The sequence below is a fragment of the Stegastes partitus genome, unplaced genomic scaffold (genome assembly GCF_000690725.1).
Source record: "Stegastes partitus isolate 25-593 unplaced genomic scaffold, Stegastes_partitus-1.0.2 Scaffold200, whole genome shotgun sequence".
NCBI lineage: Eukaryota > Metazoa > Chordata > Actinopteri > Pomacentridae > Stegastes > Stegastes partitus.
This window is the reverse complement of record NW_007577931.1, coordinates 534,462-554,782: the sequence shown is the minus strand read 5'-3', so window position 1 is coordinate 554,782 and position 20,321 is coordinate 534,462.

Below are 20,321 nucleotides of genomic sequence, written 5' to 3'. Positions count from 1 at the left end.
GGTCAAACGTATTGTTGTGAATTAAAAGCCAAGTTGTCCGCACGGCTCAAACCATATTTCGTTTGGAGCTTCACAGCATTTGCATTATTTAACAATTTTATCCAAACAATTTTACAAGCAAAACCATAAATACTTAAAGTAAAACATGTATTCTGATTAATTTCTTCCCAAAGACAAATTCCGGTCATTTAATCAACTAAAGCTAAAATTGCTTGACATCTAGCGAACATGCAGAGTTTCATCATGAATTCATGTGCTCTCCTCCTGAAAATACCTCAGTCACACTGGTGTTTACCTTTGGCTGTTGGATGCGTACTACCTTTAAAAGAGCTGGTCTCAAAACACAGTGCGCCCCAGGCTAGCAGAATCAATCCTTAGAAGGAGCTTGAACCCAGGCAAATATATATTTTTCTTTTGTTAACACTGGGTCAGGGACATGAATGCGAGTCCACGGTGTAACTTCACAGCAAGCTTCTCCTTCGTTCCTTCTGGCAGATGGGCATAAACATAGCGGAATAACCAGCTTTGTCCACAATCACAGGATCTGAAACAAGATTAAGTTGATTTGAAGCAGCAGGCGTCTAAATATCAATGCAAGGTGCCTCCCAGCACAAGACAAATGGACCTCTCTGCAGCCTCTGACACATAATGACTCCTGCAGTAAATGCTGTTTTTTGTCAGAGTTGTCTTTGTGGCTACTTCAATTAGATTACCGGGATGCGCAATTCCTCAGACGGAGATGTTTCAGGAGACGGAAACCTCATCATGTACAATTTGCACACACACCTGCCACCTTTTTCATCATTAGGAGTCGACAGGTCTGGTCAGCCAAAAGTCTTTGGCCGCAGACCCCGGCGGGGGAATCTCCCTCTCCTCATTCATTAGCGGACCAAGAGACCTTTCATTGTTCATTTGTGTAGTCCAGAGAGTCTGAAGAATCCTCCGGGATCACAAATGATGCGCTATTCACTAAAGTGTTTCAGCCATATTTCTCAACCACCACCCCAGTGGCCTGCCATCGGAGAGTCATCGTGTTTGAGTTCTCACATGCCGACCTCTTTCAGAGCCACGCAGCCCCCTGCATTTTGACCGTTGCTCACTTGTCAAGCCTGGCTAAAGGAAGTCCATTGTTGTGTGAAATGGCCAGGGACCTGTCTTCCCAACTGCTAAAACCTTAGCAACAGCTGCACCTCAATGAACATACATTTTTCTTTCCCTGGTGATCGTTTCATTCTGCGGAGCCTCAGGATGCCACACACAACCCTGCTGTTCCTCTATCCCCTATTTCTACCCACTGTGCTCCTTCTTGGCTTTTCCTCTCTCCTCCCACTCTTTGTCATTGCTTTGTTTACTTATACAGTGCTTCAGCGAAGCAGATGCACCTGTCCTCTGAGCAATATTTGGCATCTGGATATCTCCCTTGGCGGATGCCTTTGTAACTCATCAAATGCTCTTTTGAAGCTTGCTCAGTATTCAGGCGGCGAGGCGTGCCGGGGATCATTGCAGGTGAGACCGCTTCAAGCATCAGTCTGATTCAAAAGGTCAAGCTGCCACAAGCACTTTTGCTAGTTAACTATCTTTAAACACAGAAAAAAGGTCACCCTGTACATTGTCTCCTATATCAGGCAGCAGATGGAAACCTTTGTCACTGTACAGGTTTATTTTTTGATGTGTGAATTTAACATGTGCAGGTGCATCTAAGTCTATTTTCTCCTGCACTCTTACTAATTATGTGATGTATAAGGAAGCTTATCTGCAAGCCTCATCTAAGAACGTTTCCATTCGTTTTGCTTGCAACAGCTATTCTCATTCATAATCCTAAGATGATGCTTTTGTGTTTATACACGCATTCAAATTGTTATCCTTCATACAAATGGATATGTTTATAGGCCCAGCATTGGCCATCAGCAATTTTTTCATTATGCCTTGAGGCTACAAATCAGGAACAAGTAGGAGTAAAACCCATTTGCATAATATATAAAATCTGTTATAAATGGCAAGAGCAGAGAGCAAAATATTCACAGTGAATCAGGATTTAATAGCTGATTTGTTTTATAGCGTGTTTCATATCAATTATAAATAATTTAACAACTAGTTTACTGTATATGCTGTACAATAAAAAATAGTTGGCAGTAAGTTAGACGGCTTTTCCAGTTGCATAAGTCGGGCTATAGCTTCCAAGCATATATAGATATGAGTTTAAAGTAGAAAGTAAAACAATATAGAAGTGAAGTTTTATGTCTTTAGCACCTTTCAAAAGCAGACATCACAAAGTGCTTCGCAATGAAAAAAAAACTACAAAGCAAATAGAGACAGCAGAGACAGAAACAAACATTAAATCCATACAACCAGATAAAAAACATGAGGCAAGACAAAAAAAAAATAAACTGAACACAGCAAATTAAATAAAAGCCAGGCCAAACAAATGGGTATTTAGCTGCTTTTTAGAAGTGTTCATAGATCATGAGTCCTATGGGAGAGAGTTCCAAAGTTTCAGAGTGACAACCTCAAAAACACGGTTTGCTTTATGCCTGAGCCTGGAGCGAGGAATGAGTTAAAAAACTCTGATCAGAGGGCCTCAGATTTCTGCTGATACTATATGGCTGCAGTAACTTTTTTTTATATAGGCAGGTGTCTGACGAGTCAAGAATTTAAATGTAATCACAAGAATCTTGGAATTGATTCAGAATTTGATGGGAAGCCGGTGTAAAGAATTCTGGATTGTAGTTATACAGGGCCTTCTGCATCAAAGGCATGTATAATAAAGGCTAGATGTCTTAAGGTGGCGTTTTGAACGGGATCACCCTTCGGCCATTTTGATACGGGGAAGCTCTTTGGCAGAACCTGTGGTATGTGAAGGAAGGTGAGCGATCTGCACAACAGTAAATGTTTTTATCTTACTGAAATCTTGACAGATTTACAAATGGTTTGGTTTCTTCCAAACGTTATTAACCTGGCTACAATTCAAATTACAAAAATACGAATAAAATACAAAATTCTTAAAATACAAATCGTTGCTGGCCGTGAGAGTGTAACATAATTCTCCATAAGTGCATTGTTATAACTACATCTCTGACGTTTATAACAAATCAAACCGTTTGAAAATCTGTAGAAAACTGAGCAAGTTATGGTTATTTAAAAAGTACATCCACCACTACAACACAATGTTATGGGTGAGCTAGCGCACCGCAACAAGATGGCCGCCAGTGTGGCCGTGCGATTCCATTGGCCGGCAGCGCGGATGAGACATCTAGCCTTTATTATACATATCTATGTTCTGCATAACTTGGTCAGAAGCTTGGCAGCAAAATTTTGGGATTCAGGATGGTTTGCTCAGACAGGTGAAAATGGAATTACAGTAAACAAGGCAGGAGAATGTAGACATGTATAATCATTTCCATGTCAGCTGTGGATAAAATGGGCCTAAGTTTAGCAATGTTGGTGGAAACAATTTACATTAAAAGTTAGTATAGAAGAAGATAAAGAGGCAAGACTTTCCGTCACCTTCAGGACAATGCCAGCTGGGGCAGAAATAAGAAATTTAGTTTTTGCAGTATTTATCTGTCGAAAATGATCATTTTCATCCAATCTTTTGTACAGCTGAAGCAGTTCAGTAGAACAGACAGAAACATTCTGAGGCTTAAAGAAAATGCATAATTGAATATCATCTGCATAAAATTGGCACAAGATAGCTATAAAATCACTTATTACCTGCCCGAGAGGAAGCAAATACAATTCAAACAGTGGCGGACCCAGTACAGAACCTTGGGGAACACCACAAGGCAAACATTCAGTTGTGCAATGAATATGAGGAGTACCATTCTAAAGCTGTTCCAAAGATACCCAACAATTGATTGAAATACCTAATTTAAGTAACTTAAACAAAACTTTCTTTGTTATAAAGAGCCATCCTCCAAGTGGGTCATGCATTTTTTTCCCTCCCTATGTTAAACATTATATTACAAAAACTACATGCATTTTCTTCTTTCTGTGGTCATTGTTGTATTATTTGCTTACAGTTTTGCATCCTGGATATTCCAGTGATAGTTTGACAGATCCATAACAAGTGTTTTGCTATCCAGTTCAATATTCAGTAATTACAATTGCACTTAGAATTTGAATGTTTTTAATGAAAAGTCAGACTGACTCTGCAGTAGTAACACATCACTATTGACTGGCATCCCATCAGTAAAACTGCTCCAGGAGTTTTTAACACTTATCTTTATCAGTGTCTATCACTGACAGAGAGATTTTTTTTGCAGATTTTCCACCTTAGCGTTGACTTTCCATTCTTCATGATATGTGTCTTATCACTTTGAGTCATTGGTAAGAGAAGTGAAAGGGATTACTCTAAATGTCATACTGATTCTAGATTGTCCCTATGTATCAGCAGTGGCGGCTGGTGGAAGCTTTTCTTGGTAAGGCTGTGCCACATCCAATCAGTTTTGACGAGCATTCCAGTATGATATAATGCAATATAGGTGAATGCATCAGAAACGCAGTACTACATTGCGGTTTAATATTTGACAATTCTTTATTCTAACAGGAAATACAGCAGTGAATGATGTTTTCATAAATATATTTAGACATCTTAAGGGAAATTCAGTATAATAAAAAACATGTTGTAAAAAATGTTTCTCTTTGTTGATGCCCCTATGGAACTTGTTTTGTTGGGGAAGCCAATACAGAGATTAAGATCAGGGTAAGTAAACATAAAGTGCATTTAGTATTAATGTTCTTAAGTCCTTCAGACACTTGAGTGAATAGAAGCGCTCGGATGTGTAGCAATGGGCAAACTCCAGTAAACCTCTGCTTCACCTTTCCTCAGGACACAACCTGGATACGTATAGAAACATAAGGCCAGCTCAGAAGTCCCTCAAAACTTCTCACAATTATTTTTTTTTCATGGAGAAACACAGATGTTTCCAGAGAGGATGATGATGGTGCATATGCATCAGTGTGAAATGTGAGGAAAAAGAAAAGAGCAACTCTTTTCCAGGTGACTGAGAATGTGAATGCAGGGCCTCTTCAGACTGTGTCAGCAAGAACTGTCCATTGAGAGTTACATAGAGCAGGATAATATTGCAGCGCTGCAGTGAATAAACCACTCATTACAAAGATGAACGCACATTTGAGAGTTCAGTGGTGCAGAAACCATAAGCACTGGTCTACAAAGATGGGGAAAGCAGTGATGCAGTCCGATGAGTCACCCTTCACCCTACTCTCAACATGTGAGCCAGTGCATGTGTGGTTTACTCTAAGACAGCAGTCCAGGCCTGAACGGTGGACCCATACGTTGAGGTAATCCAGTGGCTTTACTGTGCTGTGGGGGCATTTCGCTGACATGGTTTGGGTCCACTTGTCCCCTTTGGAGGAAAAGATCCCTGCAAATCGATCCATAGATGTCCCGAATGATCACTTTTATCCTATGATGAAGTATTTTTATCCTGATGGTAGCGGCCTCTGCGAGGATGACAGTGCCCTCATCCATAAGGCATGACAGGTAACTGAACTGTTTGATAAAACTGATGTGAGTCATATGCTATGGCCTTCAAACTACCAATTGAACATCTATGGGAGTTTTTGGAGCAAAGTGTTTGCTCTCACCAGCACCATCATCAAACTAGGGAATATCTTAGAAGAAAAAATCCCCATCCCTCAAGTGAAGTTTCAGAAAATAGGTGAATCAGTGACATAGCACATTGAAACTGTTACAACAGCCCATTATGGATCCTCACTAAGACACTTTATGTGGTATAAAAAGAAGATTTGTTTTTTTTGCTAGATCTACCTACTTGTGAATATACTTCTATTTTGATTCTATTTTGCTTTTTGTTTAAATTTAGAAAAGATGAGTCTCTAAAAAAAAAAAAACGTATCAAATCATGTTCAGGTAAAGGCAGCATTGTGGGGGTTTTGGCTGAACAAAATAGAAAAACAGGCCTTTACAAAATACAATCCTTGGCCTGAGAGTAAAATAAACCAGCCAAAAAGTAATGGATCTCTCTTTGGTTTAGAGCAGGTCTAGCGGTGTAATCATCCAGGTTTTTGGCCAAAAAGACAAGCATATTTACTTTGTCCAGCTTTAGCTGGGGGTGTTGCAGACAATAATGGTTTGATATGTTTTTTTTGTTTTTAATTATTTATTTTTGCCACAACTTCATTGTGCACATAGCTTTATCCATTCTGGCTGGCCCACCTGTTTTATCACCTCTAAACCCATAATATTCCTGAATAGGGGCACATTTTAAAGAGTCCTACATCCCCATTGGTGCTTGGCCAGCAGCCTATATTATGACCAACCTCTAGGGGAATGTGTTGCTGTATCAGTTCACTAGTAAAAGCAGTGTATGCTACTGAAAACCAAACCTTCAGTAATTGTAAATAATGTGCTATCACACAACACAAGCCTACACACAAACTTTCCTGTGATAAAATGGAAACGTGTGGCTCAGGTTTTATAAGCTGATATGTCTGCTTCAGCAGGTCAGCCACGGGTCATCATCATGGATATATTCAATAACATAACACAGAGTGAATTTTCAATGCGATGACTAGTACATGACCTCTGGCAGTCTGCAGTACTTGTTTCAACATTGTTCTCAGCGGTCTGAACATAACTCACGAGTTCCACTGTCGTTTCATTGTATGAGAACAAATGGGCCTTTGATGTCAACCATTATTAACATCTTCCAGCTGTATTCTGTCACTCGAGACAGAATACAGGTAGGAACTGGTTGTGTATTGGTGCATAGCTGTGTGTGTGTCTCTATGTGAAAGGATTACTTTCTTGTCAAGGTGAGTGTGTAAGAGCAATGGCTTCAGTCTTGCTCGCACATTTTCAAAAGTAAGACGTTGCTTAGGTTTCTCGCATCGCTGCCGAGATGCTCTGTATGCAGCGTGTGCATCAAGTTCAAACTTCGATAAATTATGCAGAGGGGGCTAGATTGTCATAAGAAATTTTGAAGTACTGCACTATACAAGATTTAGTAGCATCAGATATGATTTTTTTTTTCTCTTCTAATATTGATCGAACAGCATCACTACGCTCACCCCAACCCGCTTGGATGATCACTTTCTCAACTACACTTCTTCAATAAATTTCTCATCTGGAAATGTAAAGTCTATACGATAATATAAATGTCTCATATTCTGCTCCAGATTAGTATTATTTTATTATACTTGTCAACACAAAGTTGCTTGACTCTTTATCTTAATCATGATATGTAAAAGTGTCTAACATTAGTCATTCAATACCATCATTTTGCACCGGCTCTCACCATGACAGGCTGATTTTACACTGATACACTCTACACTGATATTAAGCACCCCCGCCTGTTCCCCAATTCATGTTAAAGTGAGCAGACCTGACTAGGCTTAACTATTAGACCCTGCTCTCAACAGTGTATTACATCCATTATAGCTCTCAGAGAAAGAGAAATAACTGGAACACAACGGTTCCCATTGTGCCATTGCTTTTATTCAGTGTGATTTCAAGAGTTTCAATGTGTTAGATTTAAAAATGTAAATTTCTGACTTTGGCAAGTCCTCATGTTAGTATTAACAAAAGACATTGTGACAGACAGCAACATATGGCAGCCTCTCCCACACCCCCACCACCAAACAGATCCCAGACAGGGAAACCAGTGTTTCTTGTGAATAAATGAAATCCTTACAGCTCCAAAATTATAAGTGAGTGCTCATTTCCAAGTGTTCCAGATGAGAGTTCTCTGATTTGTTTTGCAGGATTTTGACTGCATAGTCACTCAGCACATTTTATTAAGGAACAGCCCTTACACTGTGTGGTGCAACTGTTGCTTTAAAATCACTTTTAATCCATGTTGCATTGTATACAGAGCAATGATCACACCTTTTCACAAGGGTTCTTTGATCTGCTTCTGGAAAATAATTGGTCAGCAGTAATTTTCAGCAGTGTGTTAAAATTTGCTTGCTAATGCAACACAAAGGATCAGGGCACAATTAGGTCATTAGGTGGGACTTTGGGGCAAGGAAGATATTTTGTTGTCTTTTGACCTGCCTTCCAGATGTATCTCTGCCACTGGAGGGAAAAGTTATGTTTATCGGTACCATTCATCCATCCATTATCTATACACCGCTTCATCTTCACTAGGGTCACGGGGGGCTGGAGTCTATCCAAGCTGACTTAAGGTGAAGGCAGGGGACACCTGGACAGGTCACCAGTCTATCACAGGGCCCCACTTAGAGACAGACAACCAAGCATACTCACATTCACACCTACGGACAATTTAGAATCACCAATTAACCTCAACATACTGTGCTAGGAAGCCGGAGAACCTGGAGAGAACCCACAGAGAACCCACGCTGCATGGGGAGAACAAACCAAGTCCACGCAGAAAGATCCCAGTGCCCCCACTGGGACGCAAACTGGCGACCTTCTTGCTGTGAGACAGCAGTGCTACCAACTACGCCACCTTGCAGCCCTTTATCTGCACTATTCAACAGAAAATTCCTGCAATTTGTGAAGCACAATACAAAAACGCTGAGTCAGCGCACAACAACAATTTAGTTGGTTCATCCCAAGAGCCTTGGAATACAGTATAAAATAAACGCACTGGGTTGTATTTTGTCAGGTCTTCCTACCTGTCACATCATATTTGTGAAAACACCTGTTTAACTTGTAAATTGCACAATTTGATCTTTTTTTTTCCCCCTATTTGTAATGACAGCAGCTTACCTGAAATTAGTGAGACGTGTGTGCCTGTCAGTGCACAGTTTCTCAGTTCTTGTGTGAAGCTCTGGCTCCATACTGTTAGGTGAGAGTCAATGGTGATGGAGCACACACCACAGTGCCACAACACCTGGGTTGACAGATTCTCTGCTTTTTATTCATATGTACTTCCATGCTCCTGATGATGCATTGTTCCATGACACTCTATCTTGGCTGGCTTCATCTGCCAAACAACATCAAACCACTGCAGCGTACTAGAAGGCCATGATGTTGTTGATTAACGGCAGTTTTAGCCTCTTTACACATACAAGTAGAATGGGTGGCCATATTGTAAGTCTAGACAACAGTAATGACCCAATGACCAATCACTAAATGCATTCTGCACATATCATAATGTGAACAGTAAAGAAAATTGAAATGATAAGACATAGCTTTTTTTTAGAATGTTCCAGTAGGTCTTGTAAAGCAGCAAAAACTTTTTCTTCAGTCAGCATTAACAGATGAATGATACTTAATGTACACCTTCAACTGCTGTTAGCCATTTTGGCATTGATTGAACCCCTAAAAACTCATTACTGTGTATCAGAGTTACATATCTACTTTTTTTTCTCCATGAAAATAGCTCCTTCTTGCCTTGAAATGGCTTGTGCAGATTTATGAAGTCTCTCTTAAGTGTCTGTCTTGTACAATACATTGTGCACTAATAACTCCAGTTCAGATGATAGACTGGAGAAAAAGTATGACAGCATTAATCATCATACATTTTAGCTGCATGTACAAACTTGAAAAGCATTTTAAGCTACATGTTAACGTCAACAGACACTTGAATCTTCCACACGGAGAACGGTTGTGTTTGTAGAGCTCGCATTGCTTTGGCTGCTACTTTTTGCGGCTGAAAGTAAAATCTTTTTTAAAGTTTGTTTGCTGTTGTTTTTTTGCTGCAGAGTTTGCATCGCAACTAGTCAGTCTCACCCCAACAAACTCCATTTAAAAGCGACAGCCGGTGGCGACTAAATGCTGTGACCTGTCGATCGTTTCATTGCAAATATTTGCACATTTATTCAGGGCAGAATATATAAACCTTTAGCGAAGCTTTAGGCAAGGTCACAGCAGCATCAATTCATTCATGAACTGGTGGATGTATGGCATAGCATGATTCTATAAAAATCACATGTATTTCGATGCCCCATTGATATTCACGCAGTATATAAATACTATGAATTTATGTATAAGTTCAGAGTGTTCACGGTTTAATAGTATTTCCTTTGTGGTTTAGTTACATAGCTGTTGGGCTTGAATTGAGACGATGAACTTCTGCAATCGATGATGATAATAATTCAGTGTGTGACATTGTGTAGATTGTGACATATCAACCTCTGCTGACAAGATGCTTAACGGTACTAGAAACTGTGAATACCATATTCAAATCACAATTAGCATAGGGTTTATATTTCTTCTGAGTTTGACTCCCTTTTTCATCACATTTTAAAAGTCTATCTAAGCATGGTTTAGGGAACTTAAGGAACTTTTAAGGAAATCAACTTTGCAACTAATTTCTAATCTCTGCAAGGAGCATTAGAGTTTCCCAGTGAACTAAATGAATTGTTCTCAGCTGTTGACTGTGGCCTCAGACCTTTATTTCTGTAGGGGTTTCTGTGAATGACAGTAAGTTGACGGCTCACACGTCAGCCGCTCTTCAGGAGAGTGAAAAGCGGCAGGACGGGCTGCGTGATTGATTGCCACGCTGATGTAACCTGGACTGGATTACATCGCTGCAGCTGTACAGGAGCGCAGGTTTAGCGTTTAATGGAGAGAAAGTCACTGAGGAGATGTGGGAAAGATTGTTGTAGTAAGAGAAAGGTGGAAAGAGAGTGGGAGAGATGTATGGGCTGATACCGAGCAAACGAAGGAGAGTATGGCCGGTGGTCAGTGATGGATTCAGGCAGGTCAGTCAGCCGTGAAGAGCTCTGAGGTGCTGATATGGTGCATTGATGAGGAACCAGTGAGAGGACAGACACGAGCAATTGTCAGTGTTTCGAGAATGATGCAGGAGGGTAAATGTTGATGATAGGAGAATAATATGTAACCTGAATGCACCTAAAGAAACCTTCAGTGTCTTGTATGACTGGTAATAGACGGTAAGTTATGGGATGTCCTTGGGGTAAACAGCAGCTTCGCGTCATTGTGTTGACATATGGTATGTGTTCAGTGTTTATGGTATCACTTCACCGCTGGCTGAAGGCGTCACGCGCTCACAACAGGCTCTTTTCAATTCTTCGTGAATCCACTCTCAATGAAAGTTTCACATCTGAGGCTGTTTTTTTTTCTTCTTTAATATATCAAAGATTGCAAAAGGGAAGTCATTTTCCAGAGCTCCACTGGAATCTTCAGATAACAGCCAAATCAAATCTAGTTGAGGGACTGGCATCAAAATTAGAGTGACATGACATACTGCTTTTTTTTTTCTTTTTCTTTTTTTAACAGTTGACAGAGTAGCCAGGCCCCACAATGGTTGAATGCCAGACAATGGAATGACCCTACAGGCAGATAATGTCATGTTCTGAGTGTTCGCTGCCATCACTGATAAACTAATACCTGACACCTGTAGGGCTGTGATTGAAAAAGGCAAGCTGTTTTTTTCTTCCTTTTGTTAACAGTACAAGCACAAGCAGTTAAATCCACTTCTTAATCTTCATAATGCTGAAAGAGAATCGGATTCTTCGCATAAATGAGATGAAGGATTTATGGTGGGGAGGCCCCTCTGGATGACCTTGCGGCCTGGTGCTCTGCCAAAAACAACAAACGGGCTTCATTAGCAGTTTGAATGAAGGCTTATGCTGAAACACATTAGTCTGATGGGTTCATAAATATAAGAAATAAACGTGACAAACTATTGCCATATCTTTCAGGTCATTTGAAGTGCCGTTATAGAATTTTTTTTTAATGGGGTGTTTGGAAGAATATGCAAACTGCAATATTTAAAATCTTTAAAAGACCATATTTTAGATGTTGTTATTTTTTAAGTTGCAGCCATTAAATCCGTCTCATTATTGGTAAGAAGCACAGATGCAAGCAATCTGCAGATTAAAGTAGATCATAAAATCATATTCAATCATTTTTAAGAACATGGCATTGTCATAACCAGAACAAATGTTTAGATGTAACTGTCAATATTTCTATTTAAATCAAGTCAAGTCGCTATGATGCTTCTACACACATGTAAAACAACAGTCACTGTGCCAAAGTGGTTTCCAGTAGATATTGATTGGCATTAAAAATTAATCACAAGTTTACCCTACGGTCTTATTTATTATGTCATCTGAGTAATTTAAATTTTATGGATTAAACTCGTATATAGGGCTGCAAGATGGCTCAGTGGTTAGCATCGTCACCGGTTTGCGTTCCGGTGAGGACACCTGGATCTTTCTGCGTGGAGTTTACATGTTCTCCCCATGCAGCGAAGAACTAGGCATTTTTAAATGATTCATTTATCATTTAAAATGCTGGAGAAAGGTCCAAAAATAAATAATGCACGTTCTTACAAAACCCACAATAAATATGTTAACAGGAATCCAGTAATAATTTTATGTGTAATCTAATACAGTGTGTAACAGGGCTACATGATATGGAATGATATATTTTTCTGTACTACAGCCTGGGTTTAACTTGGTAACTAAGAGATGACAAAAAGCCTGCAGCCTGGTCCACTTGTTCAGGGCAGCAGTCTTCATCCTGTTCCCCACGTTATGTGCTGTTACACAGACTTGATGCCTCTCAACGAGGCCCCAAGCAGCCAGCGCTTCTTACATCCCCGCTGTGATGTTCTCATTTGTAAGATCATGCCGGAAAAAGGCAGTTTGCAAACGGCAACTTTTCAGTTGGAAGTCCTCATTAACAAAGTGGATTGTAGGAGTTATGCAGAGCTCTGGTGTCCAGCTCAACCACAAGTCGGCTGTAGCTGCATAATGTTCCACCCGTGACAGCTTTGTTTCACGCTGTGCCTTGTATGTTTCATACAGCCCTGGGATGGAAACTGGGAAAAAAAATAACACACATCGCTGGTCAAGCAATGAGATTATGATTTTAAAAGCCTCTTTGGTAGCTGTGTTAATTGGTATCATGTCTTGCACAAGATGAAAAGCTACCGCTTCAGCAATTTATTTTGGAACCTCCGTCGTATAGGGTCGCACTGGCAAAGGAATTGGAAACACTTTTTTGCTCGGACGGCATTAAAATCTGGCTTTGCATTTTGCAGAGTCATACAGAGCTTTATGGTGCTTATTTAAATTGTCAAACAGGTGGTAATTCAACAGGTGCAAGGCGCTGACAACATCCTTCTTTCTGTAGTCAAAATATTCCCATACGACTGACAACACATTATTTCTTTGCGGCTAAATCTTCCTTTTTATTGTCTGTCTCATATTACTCTTTGATTTTGATGCCGCACATGTAGAATGAAATGGGAAATGAAAACCACGCATTGTGTTTCAGTTAAATATAATGCACTTTGAGCGCATGGGCACATCATAGTGTGCAGAAACGATATGTCCTGTAAGCCTGTTATAGTATGCACCCAATTATCTGGAAAATCTCTTAAAATACAGAATGTTCTTTATCGAGATGTACATTTAAACCGAAATGACTCAAAGCATTCTGGTAACAAATCCTGAAAGCTTCCCTCTTGTTTTTCAAAGCTTCCATCCCTCTTCGTGTATCTTAATTAATAATGGGTCACTAACCTAAATGGAGAGTTAAGCAGAAATATGGTCGTAATTCTCAAGTGGCTTTTCTGTGTTGAGAAATTCTTGGTTTTAGCTCACAAAATGTTTTATCTGTGTATTCTTTGCCTCATGGGCATGAGATGATCCCTTTGATTTTTTATCTTTTTACCTGTACAAAGATGTTTGAACTATTGTCTCTTTTGTAGTTTGAATAATATCGAGTACCTGCACTGAATTTAGAATTGTTCACCCTTTTTCCTTTTGCTGTTTGAAAAGTGCTTAATGTGTCAGGGCAGCATATTTTTATATTTCTGAGCAGACTGTTTTTGTCAGAGATTTCAAAGACACCCAGTGACAGATAGTGAATTCATTATACTGATCATTTTTCATGCATGGGTCTTTGCAAAAAAAGGACATTATGAAAAGTGACGGCGTATTTAGATTGGCATAACAATCGTTTTGCATAACAACAGAGATTACTAACATAAAATCAACCTGTAGCAGGAAAATGCACACTGAAAGCCTCTACCTGTTGGCTGTCTTGCTGGTTTACGACGTATAGAAAACGACAGCGTTTCCAATGGCGTGGCAACAGAAACAAGAGTCAGCAGTGGTTCATGAGGATCATGTGGCCATGGGTCCCTCCCTCCTCGATGAGAAGTGACAGGCTGGAGATATCCATGAGAGCTTCGGGGAGCAGAAGAAATATTATAACTGCAGTGTTGTCACTACACATCAAATGCATGAGTCAGCACAACTTCTCAAAGATCATTTGTGCAAGGAGCCGTCAACCTTTGATGATAAGTGACAAGCCAAAGGATTTCCACAGGAGAAGAGAATAAACAACTGCAGCCTTGTCACTGCTCCCCAAGCAGAGCCAGCTGAAGCACCTGGACTGCGTTTCATCACTTCAAGAACCTCGTAGCATCGGGACGCTGGAGGAAGCAGGCTGCTCGTGGATGGAGCAGATTCTCTGCCCTTATTGTGCGGTTCGTCTGAAAAGTTAACAACAATTAACATTTAAATCCACTAAAACACTACGTATACCAAAGTATGGCACACACAGAGTATTATAAAACCCCATGAAGTACAGTTTTAGCTTTAGTTTGACTTCATTTTGAAACAAACTGCATAATAAGCCGTATTATATAAATAAAATAAAATTGCAGGGAGAATGTGCAATATGTTGACTGCTCCTTATTGAATGTTTGATGAAACTCTGTTTTTGAATTTGATGTTTTGAAGTATTTTTCAGGACGCATGCAATAGCGCACACACCGTTACATCAGACGTGATGTGTCTGCAGCACATCCAAACTTAGATAACGTAATATGTTTCTATTATGAGGCTATCTTTCAATTTTAATGGATGGCCTTACAGCAGTGGTGCTTCCCAACGGCTGGGCCCTGGAGGGGACAGTGGCCACCCCGGGTCTGATAGCTGAAGTTCATCCACTAGAACTGGACTACAGTGTAGCAGCTGTGTGCAGCAGTCTTGTCCAATAACATCTTAAAGTTGGCAAAAAGAACCAGTCCATGCCTTTAGCTAAATGAGACACACAAAGAAAACATTAACAGAACATCTTTCACTGGTCATTATGGATAATATTTTATTGTAAAGGTATGGCCCATTTACTAAACTCCAGATATGTTTCTAACATATTAGTGATGGTTTTGTTCCACCACAGGGTATTTACAGCAGGGACATCATTGTGCATATGTGTCATCAAATGTCCCTCATCAGTAAAGTAGCTACCAAAACATGGCTATGGGTAGCCTCGTGAATATATATTTTTTTTAAATGTTGTGATAAGTTGCTGTATTTCAGGCGGACAGAATTTTCAGTGCTGAAATCATGAATACATTATCAATGTCCTTTGTATAGATGAACTTTTTACCTTCAGATACTCTGCAGCATCTGTTCTCCTATTTTAAACAGCAGTATCCATAGTAACCTAGTAACTGTATTTTGTCTGTGAGATATTTAGTAGCTTTAACTGTAAAATAATAAGTAGCTTATGTGATTTCATAACTCTAACAGTGGCAACCAGCCCACATGCTACACCAGTATGGTAGAGTTCCTGAAATTTAGTTATGGCTTTTGTTTTTTTTGTTTTTTTGTTCCACCCCAAGATTTTTAGTAGCCTCATCAGCCAACCCTATTAAAACTTTCTGGCAGCACCACCGCCTAGACGAGACGTTTTCTAGTCGATGTTAGGGTTGATGTGGGAGAGGTCAGTGCCTTTATATGTGTCTGTTGGCTGATTAATAAAGTCTGTCTTTGAGGAAATTAATTTTTCAGCAGGTTTTTTTTTTCTCTCTCTCTCTCTTAATCATGACTAAATCGTCTGCATCTGTCCACTCTGAATACTTATTCTTAGCCTCAGGGAGAAATGCTTTTCCATTAAATCAAATACTGTCCGCAATGATTTGTATGACATGTAGATTTTTTTTTTTTTTTTTCCGCCATTGGCTCATAACCTCTGTGCGACTGTGCAAGATGGAAACCACCTCTGCAGTTATGTGCTCGCTGTGTGAGAAGATTCCATTCGGAGTATTTTATACCTCAGGCCTGTAATCTGTTTTGCCTCCCCTGTTGCTACATTTCACCTCAATAATGTCAGGCAGGTTTATGGTCAGCCATCACTCTTAAGAACAATAGGATCAAGGGTCAGCCTGAGCCCTCCTCGCAGCGAGACCGAGCAGAATCACTCTCGAGACGAGTCCGGCTCTCCCTCCACCCGTACTTATTGCCTGAAATATCTGCTCGCTGTGCCACTTTTGACATGTAATCTACTGCTGGCAGCAGCAGAGAGGGAGCCTGATGATAAATCTTCTCTCGGACAGCGCATGTTTTATGGGTTTCACGTCCTTACCGCTAAACTATGCTTGAGTGTTTCCGTCGCACTGGTGCTGAATGTAAAACAGCTCAGCATGGAGTGCAGTCGCTGAGAAGAGCCATGTGTTTCCTGGTGCCCACCAACTGACTGAATCATGAAGTCTGTTGAACCCAGCTGGGAAAAAACGAGCTGCAGCTTGTGCCAAGACTTAGGCTACAGACAGTTGTAAATCCCATGATGGCCATTGCTGTCCGTCTTTATAACTAACAAGCAAATTTGAAGCAAAATGTTTTAATGCTGCAAAAAAAGAAGAAGAAAAAAAGCACAAGCAAACTCGGCTTCTTTCCATGAACTGCTTTGGAATAAACAAGGCTGCATGGTGTTGTCAGAAGGTGGCATTATGGGCTACATTAGAGTAGAAGGAACTAGAATTGGTTTCAGTTAGGCAAGTGGTAATTATTCTTTCATGTGAGCTGATATTCTTTATCTTTCGGGAGACAAAGCCAGTGAAAGAGGAAGAAACAGCTCATCGGTCGTATCAGTCAAATGTTTGCTACGTCTGAACTTTCTCAGGAAAGATGTGTCCATTTCCAATAATGCGCATTTGTGAAATTGGGAACATTTTTGGAATTTCGCTCTTTCCATATTGTAATGGGATGATTCTAAACGTGTGATATGAAAGTTAATGGCAAGGAAGAGACACGGTAGTTCATATGTTCAGGTGATGGAGTCACTGTGTGTCATTAAATTAACGCTCCAGCCGTTTAGTCTCAAAGGAGAAAGACTAAAGAGAAAACTTTAAACTGGTGTTGCAGCAGATGAGCCGTCATTATGTTGTTATGGATTGAGTTTTCTTCGCTGTTTTTGTTCAAATGGCCATGCTTGTATAACTCCACAACTCCAGTTACACAAGCTTCCTGTTATAAATGATTATTCCCAAATTCCAAGCTGACCTGTTGACCCCAGCTGGCATCCTCAGGGCTGTTTTATCAGACTTGGAAAAACTCCTCCAGAGTGACAGAATACATTTCACTACCATTACCATGGTATTATTGTTACTCGTGACTGACTGACCTTTTTGTGTATAACTGGTCAATTCCTTTTTGGACTGGACAAATTGGAATAAGAATCATAAATCTGGCTTCTCACAATTACATGTACATGATCTATTGTGATACTGAAAACTCCTCACATAGACACACCCATGTTGATTAAATCACTTGGTTTCAACTTGGGTCAAACTAATATTAGAAAGATTTATTTTCATTTACAGGTTTTTAAGTTACATCATTAACTTAGTGTGGAGACTAGAGGCTTCTCTGTGCACAAGTAATGAATAAGGAAGTAATGAATTCATGTAATGAAGCACATTATTTTACTTTTATGTAAAGATTTATACATTAGCAGGAATGTAGTACAACATGAAGCAAAGGAAGTGTTTTTTTTTTTTATTTAAATATGAAAGTGCAGGAAATTGGTTTGTCCCTGAAAACACTGAATAATCACAATAAATAACTGTGTTCTCAATATCAGTCTAATAACAGTCATTATCATTTTGGGTGTAACTGGACAGCCTTACCTCCTTTGATAAAATTGCACAACTGTGGTAACCAAACATGATTGTCACTCAAATAAGTTTTTGGCACTGATTTTTTATTTTTTTTGTTGAAACAGAAGAGGGGAGAAGAATTTCAATTTCAGCACCACGTAGAAGGCAATCAAAACTCTGCAGGATCAGTGTTGCACTGTGCAGGGAAGGTTAGACCACAATTTCTCCTGTGCTTTTTAATAACAGGAATATTTTAGCAAACCGGCTCCCCATGTTTCCATTCTTGCATGAACAGTAATACCAACATCGACTCAAAGCTTTCTCAACTATGAGGCCTGTTTCAAAAAAGACACCGAAGATGAATTGTTGCTTTCCTTTTCAGAAGGGAAATGTTTTTTTAACACCTCGTACGCTCCTGCAAAGGTTTACAGCTCTCATCATAAAATTCTATCTAGTCATCCCAACTCACAGGTGAGCCTGTATGCAGACACGTTCACATGCATACTCACGTCATGCACTTTAATGATGAGGAAAAGATAACAAGGTCTACATTCTGGCCTTTCTGAGGAGCAGGGGTTAAACTTAGATTCACTCTAGTCTTGCAAGCACAACAGGCAAATTAGGGCTAAACTGTTGAGCAGTTGTTTGTAATGACAAAGGATATGACAAAATAGACCTGTTATTCCTTTCATCTTCCCCCTAGTTACATCAAGTTTTCATGGCAAAGTGCTCTCACTGCTTATTCGAAATGAGTTGGGTTTCTTTTTCACAGTGCTGCATGTCAGTCACCCTGGCCCAGTTTCATTGCATTTGAATGACAGAGGTTTCATTCTGTTTAAATGAAATGGAGTGCAGACACATTGGCTGATTTGAAGGAACACGGCAGAGTTTGGCATTCATGATTGCTATTAACAGTGTTGCATGCAAAAATTATCCAGTATTTTACAGCATAGCATTCTGAGAAATTGATAATTTTCTACAAATATGACACTGAGCCACCTTTTGAATGGTGGCACACATGTGGCCCCTTCAGGAGGCAGCCACAGTGAACGTTTAGTGTCTTTAGTTATCCCAGATGTACATTCTGCAAAACTTGCTGGTTGAATAACCCTGAAGAAACGCTCTCTCATCTTGCCTGTACTACTGTGTATGTACAGCAAAATGACTATACATTTGTTTTGATTTTTCTTTTCTGACTCTTCAATTCAACCCTAATGACGAGTGTAATCAATAACTGTGTTGTTTTTTTACATATGGAGTGCATAATTATCCAGTAGCTGTTTTGTTAGAAACATTATATAATGACTAATTGCAACAAGTATTGGTAGAATTGCCACTATTTAATATAATATATTAAAAAATTAGCACTGTTGCCTCGCAGCTAGAAGGTCGCCAGTTCGCGTCCAGGTGGAGGCACCGAGATCTTTCTGCGTGGAGTCATGTTCTCCCCGTGCAGCGTGGGTTCTCTCCGGGTTCTCCGGCTTCCTCCCACAGTCCAAAAACATGTTGAGGTTAATTGGTGATTCTAAATTGTCCGTAGGTGTGAATGTGAGTGTGCTTGGTTGTCTGTCTCTAAGTGTAGCCCTGTGATAGACTGGTGACCTGTCCAGGGTGTCTCCTGCCTTCAACCTAAGTCCGCTGGGATAGACTCCAGCCCCCCCGTGACCCTAGTGAGGATTAAGCGGTGTATAGATAATGGATGGATATTAATAAATTATTTAAAATCACATCACTCCTTTATCTTTTTACCTCTGTGATAGGAATGTGGTTGAAAAATCCATTCATCCATTATCTATACACCGCTTGATCCTCACGAGGGTCGTGGGGAGCTGGAGTCTATCCCAGTTGACTTAAGGCGAAGGCAGGGGACACCCTGGACAGGTCACCAGTCTATCACAGGGCTACACTTAGAGACAGACAACCAAGCACACTCACATTCACACCTACGGACAATTTAGAATCACCAATTAACTTCAACATGTTTTTGGACTGTGTGGGAGGAAGCTGGAGAACCCAGAGAGAACCCACGGGTGTCCTCACCAGGACACGAACCGGCGACCTTCTGGCTGCGAGGCAACAGTGCCAACCACCGAGCCACCTTGCAGCCGTGACTGAAAAATGTTAAATATATTAAGTAGTTTTTGTCAACTTTGTCTGTCATTCATGAGTTATATGTTTTAATTGTTTTGATCTTTCATTCAAATCTCAGTAGAATATTAGCTGGAGAATATGGGGGAAAAAATAGGGATAAAAAAAGAGAAATATGATTGGTTTTAGTTCAGTTTATGCTTTGGGTTGTTTGGAGTTGGAGTGTGATTGGTCAGCAGGAAACCCATGGTCACACATGCTTTAAAGCTGACTGAGTCATAGCCCCTTTCAGAGGCCACTAGTGTCCCACCAGTATTCTTCTACTCAATGCAAGTTAAGGACAGCTGCTAAAATAAAAGCCTTGCATGTGCTCATGTAAAAACAGGTGCATACCTTATAGCTTTAGAGAGCTTT